Below are 6,000 nucleotides of genomic sequence, written 5' to 3'. Positions count from 1 at the left end.
TGTTCGCTCTTTAAACACAAGGCCAGAGGTTTTTAAAAGCTTCTTATACCTGCAGCAGAAGTGTTTAACACAGGCCAAGTTCATCGCACCCATTCTCACAAACAGGATAAACAGATCTGGAGATTAAGACGTGGAAAAGGATGGGTGGCAATAGGGGAAACGGGGTAGGAGTGACGTATAAAAAGGAGTGGGAGGGGTGTGGGAGGAGAAAAAAGTTGAGTCAAGCAGAGGAGGAAAGATTGAATGAGTTATTGCAAATGGCTGCTATTTCTATTGTAGGCAGGCGCCGCGTCACAGTGGGGGGTCTGACAGACACTGACTATTTTTGTGCAAATCTCCATTCAGAAGGTCCCTCTCAAACTCTTTCTCCACCACGTCTTTGCCCTCCCTCCTACCCGCGGGCTCCTTTTTCATTTTCTCCTCTCCTCACACATTCCTGGTATTCCAACTCATCTTTTTCTTATCTTAATTACGCGTTCATTTGCCATTATCCTGCAGCAGGGAGAGGGTCCACGTGATTGAGGCTCACAGCAGTGGAAGCAGCGGCTGAAAGAGTGTTAAACCGTGAAGAACCCTCCAAGTGTTCAAAGGGCCATAGAACTGCGGCTCATTCTGCAACTGGATTTTGGGGTTTTGAGCCGGTAGATTTACTGGTGAAGGAGGGGATCTTTCACCCCTCCGAGGGAAAAACCTTCAGGTGCAGGTTAGGCTGAGAGACTGTCACCGTCAGGAAATGCAGCGAGCATTCCTCGTGCTTACAGAGCATCCTGTGGAAGGTTAAAATGGCAGCTTCTCAAATGACAAATGTCCAAAAGAGAGCAGATTCTGAGAGGCTTTGTGTTTAACAACAAAGTGAAACTTAATAGTCTGTCTTAACCCTAAGCCGTTTTTTTTCTGGAGGGACATAGAAACCACATGTGGTATTTTCCTATTTACTCAGCAGCTTTATCCGCATTTGGAATTTTGTTTTTTAGCCTTTAACTTGTTTAAGGGAATGCTCCCAATGCTGAACCTTGCTCTCTGTATCTGGTGATTCACCCATTCTGTCCCACTGGATATTTAGTGAATTCCAATTAGCACGTTGCTGTGCTAATAAATGAATATGTGGTGGTTTCTGCAGATATATTTAGGATCCTCGTGCGCTCAGTTACCGTTCAGAACACAGTTTTGTATCATATGAGACTCGAGATTTGATAGTGCTGCCAGCACAACAAACGTGTTTTCAACAAGCAGTTTGGAGCTTCTACTCAGAGGATCGGTGAAGAGAGACAGCGGCATTCTTCAGGAATGCGAATGCATGTAAAAACAAATGTGCAGCGATCCGTCCAAACGCTGTTAAGATACGTCAGTCATGAGCCAAAGTGTCGGAGAAACATCTTAACAAAGACTCTGTGCTTTAAAACCTGGTCTTCCTCTCTCACTCCCACCTTCATGTCTTTATCTGACCTCACTGTGATCTGTCAGTGCAGCTCTGCTTCCCTTTTGGCCGTTACCAACGGCGCTTCATATGCTCCACTGACTCTCTATTTTCTCTGCACACAGCAGAAACCCGTGAAAGGTCCGGCCTCTGCCACATTTCTGGTGGAAGGCACCAGCCTTTCCACAGGAGATCTTGAGTCTCCAGGAAGGATCAGTGAATGACAGAAGGCCACAGGCATATTGAAAAGGTCAGTGTCTCATTGTGCTTGCCCAGGGTTGCACCTTCCGTGCAGTAACCCTACCTGGACCGTCCCAGTGGACGCGCAATATCGTCACACCTTTCAGTGCTACTGAGTTCACGGATAAGGTGGCTAACTTTCACCCCTATTGTCCTGTCATATGAATGAATAATGGCCCATCAGCTGTGCTGGAATGCGCTGGTGTTTTGGAGACGCCTGCAGCAACAGCCTCAGCTTTGCTTTCAGCTGATGCCTCGTGCACGCTCTCGGCTGTCGGTGAAAGCCTCAGAGCTGAGGCGCCGTCGCTGGGATAAATTTCAGGTTTAACTTGAGTTTGAACCAGTGCCCAAGTTTGGGAGAAGAAAAGTCCAGTTTTATGAGAGTATGAATTCTGAAAGAACTCTAAATACTGAAAGATTTATTGGACAGAAATGGAGACACGCAGCACTCAAACACGAAATTCCGTAGATAAATGGATGAACCGAATCAATCCCAGCTTTAGGCGAAGAGGCTAAATGGCTACGTACTGTAAATATCAAGTCCATTAAAAGTGACCCTGTGGCACAAAACAATTCATCACCTTCATCAGAGCAACATGTGATGAAAATAACTTCAGGCCGTTCTTCCCGGTCCCAGGTGGTTCCCATTAATGGTTTCACTTATTGGGTTCACACGAGCGATCGCAGCACTACGGGGAGATCACGGTCAGGATGTGGCAACCCAGGCAAGCATCTGGAGCGGCGCCCCCTCGCCTGGAGGCCTTCGCAAAGTATTGCTTAAGACCTGCATTTGTCCAGACTTCCGCCAGAGGTTCATCTCATCACGAATTCTGGTTTGTTTGGTTGTTTTTGTTTTTTACTTTTAAGTGTTTTTGGTGTTTGGGAATGTTAGACAGGATGTCTGCATCGGAGCCATGGAAGAGCAGTTAGGGTAGGTTAGGATGCTCTTTGTTCATCCATTCACCCATCAGTCTACGGGTTGTGGTGGAGATAATGGAGATCCGCGTCTCATTGGGCCTCAGGAAAGTTTTGAAAGAGGAGCATAATGGCCGACTGCAGTTTTAACCCCATCACTCCGAAGCCCCAAATCAACAAAAGGCTTCCCCCAAACCTCCCACACTCAGACCTCGGCTTGTAAATACAAAACAGCTTTGCAGCCTCAGTCCGCCTCCCACTACCAGGCACTCTATACATCAGGCCTTGAAAGGGGACCAATCGACTGATGTCCATCCATTCCCCAAAACCATGACGGCAGTCCTTCTGTGCACAACTTTCAAGGTTACAAAGTCCGCCCGGGCCCCATCACTGCCAGCGGAGCTGACTGAAGTGCATGTCAGCAGCATGATATGTCAAAGCGTTTGTTTACATGTGGAAATGCGCTCGGTTGTACATCGGTGAACGCACTAATGAGTGAAAGGTGTGTGAACGGGCCCATTGTGGTAAATGCTCCCTGCCTGTTTTCACACCGGTGAGAGGAGAGAAGTGAAACAAAAGAAGGATGGAGGTGAGGATGAAAAGAACGAGGCATGAAAGACACATCCTGCGTGAATTCATGAAAGGAGGAAGGAGGCAGCGATTGTTATTATTTTTCTCTCCTTTCCAGAATTGTCCTAAGAGCACCTTGGCTCTGTTTGTAGTCGTGTTCCTCCACAGCTGCTGTGATTCACAATTTTTATCCATTTTATAAGCAGCTGCACAGGCTGTAATCAAGCTGCCCCCTCCACACACACACACACACACACACTCACACACATACACAGGTTTGTGCACTGTTTTTACAGGACCTTTATTCCTTTAATTTTCTATTTAACTGTAAATTGTAACCCTAAACATCACCAGTATACATCTACCTCCACCCCTGAATTATGCCATATCCTTGAAATTGCATCTGCACCTAAATTTGGCATTCAAGTTAAAAATGGTGGCCCTACAAACAAGCTCAGACCCCACAACACGAGGTAAATCGACAAGTTTGGACCTCACAGAAGTAGGAGAATGAAGACAGAAACACACACGGGTACTCATCCAAGTCGTTTGTGCCTTGAATTTATGAGGAAAATGCACCCATAAAACTAGTCCCTCTGTCATGCCAAAGGCAAATCAACTTGAAATATATTGTCTCAGGTATGCAAAGCCCCACACAACTTATTCCCCAAAGTAAAACAACTTAAACAATGTTGAAGGTTCGCGGAAAGTAAATTTAAAGAAGTGCTTTGTGGGACTATCAATCTTCATTTACTTATTAGGGGAGATCGTGCACTTGCAGGGAAAAGACTTGATTTAGGAGGCTACTGTGATTGGTGTAGTTTTGGAGGATGATTGTTCTCAGATGTCAGGGTGAATTCCTCGCTTCCATAATCGTCGGGGAGCGTACAATGGACACTCTGTGATGGAAAAGGTAAAGGGGGCAGTTGGAACTTTAGTTACACCATGAAGGGAAATGTCAGTGTACCTCTTCATTAAGTCCCACTGCTGCTGCCAATCTTAATATAACTGCCCAGAGAGGTGCCTCCGTTCCACACACCCACTCCTTCACGCGATCTCTGTTCAGCTGCGGGTTTGACAAGCTGCAGTTCTGGATGGTTTAGAAATGATCCGACTTTAGTGCGGCTTCTGAAAGAGTGAGAGTGAGGCTCCTATAGAGAATTGTTTTTATTTTATTTCTGTTTCCACTCACTGTATCTCTCTCTTTCTCTGTTCTGGCTCATGGTGTTTAATGGTTGGCCTGTTGTTAACCCTGTGACATCTGGTGCAAACACAGCGACCCATTTACGGCACAATCAAAACACCCCAAAGTCAACCAGGAACAATCAGTCACATCTGGTACCGCGCTGCATTTTCTATTGCGTCAATCTCAAAGAAGTCGCTTTGATATGGACATTTTTTACGATTCAATTTTAACAGCTAATTTTTATCGGTTACTACAGACTTTGCTCCTGTGAATAAAGACATTTCTAAAATATTATCCGTCTGAATCAATGAATCATAGTAGCCTCTGGATGCGAATCCCTCTTATTTACCACTGCCATAAACCCCCTAAATTTCCCGTTTCCCAGTTGACCAGATGTGGTGAATAACTCATGAAGATAAGCCACATCATCCGGTGCAACCCATGTGCAAAAAGTTAGTTTCCTGCCTTCTTCCTGTAAATTGCCATGTTCCAGTATGAGTATCCTGATGAATTGTGGCCAGTGATGGACGACAGGACGCCTATGTCATCATTAACTTGCCTGCATCATCAAATCCAGCGACAAGATGCTCGATCATCACTTTCATGTCACACATGAGTGCTTAAACAGGTTAGATGGACAAATGGACAATGATCACTGTTTTCCCCTCTCTTCTGCTACACATTAAGATTACAGTTAATTTGTCACAAATTGACAGAGATTTAAAAAAAAATATTTCAAGTACTTGTGATTAAATTTTGAAATCTTTTTGCGATTCAGCTATCAGTAAAGCAGGACTTCTCTCCTGCAGACTTGGTCCGTGCCCCTGGTACGACGCGGTGCCCACTTCCTCCCATTGAAGCGACCAAAAATGGCCTTCCTTGCAGTCATGGTGGGAAACCTGGGATGGACAATGGGAGAGCAGGATGAACATCGGATCACAGACTGTGGTTCAAGCCCAAGCCAGAAATTCAAACTCAAACATTTTCTGACCGGGACAATGATGCACATAGAAAAGGAAACTTTAAATGGACAATAGTGGGATTTGTCCTTGCAGCAAACTGGGGTCATTCTAACACAATTTACACCCTGTTGGTTGGTGCAGGGAGAGCCAATATTAAACAAAAGATGTCAAAGGCCTTGTTACACATCTCCACTTCACTGAATTCAAGGTTTTGGGCAGGAAAGAAGGAAAGCACCGAGCTGCAGGGACAGACAGGTGATTATCAAATTGGGCATGACTCAGCACAAACAAACACACAGTGGCCTTGTGAAACCTCTCCTGTGAAATATGCACATGATTGGGCTCTTACATGTCACAGCCTGTGGTCTGGACATCACAGTGCAAGGCCATTTCCTTAAGTGTGCCCCCCCCCCCCCCCTCCTCCTTCAACTCACCCCACCCCCACCTCATTTCCTCCCTAGCTAAACAAAAGCTCCCTCTCTGGGAAAAACGCTCAGCCACTTGTGTCTCTGCATTGAGACAGACGTAAGCTCACGGGCAGACTGTGGTTCAGAACATGTTGTGCTTGTGACACTGCGAGAGGTTGGTTCTCTTCCAAATAACCAACACATGAGATGATATGAGAAAACAGGAATTACTGCAGAAAGAACTGTTTCACATCACCGACCTCCTGATTTGAGTGCTTTAGGTTTATTCCTAGTGGGTCAGAA

Source organism: Takifugu rubripes, chromosome 1, assembly GCF_901000725.2.
Source record: "Takifugu rubripes chromosome 1, fTakRub1.2, whole genome shotgun sequence".
Taxonomy (NCBI): domain Eukaryota; kingdom Metazoa; phylum Chordata; class Actinopteri; order Tetraodontiformes; family Tetraodontidae; genus Takifugu; species Takifugu rubripes.
Note: the sequence above shows the minus strand (reverse complement) of the source record.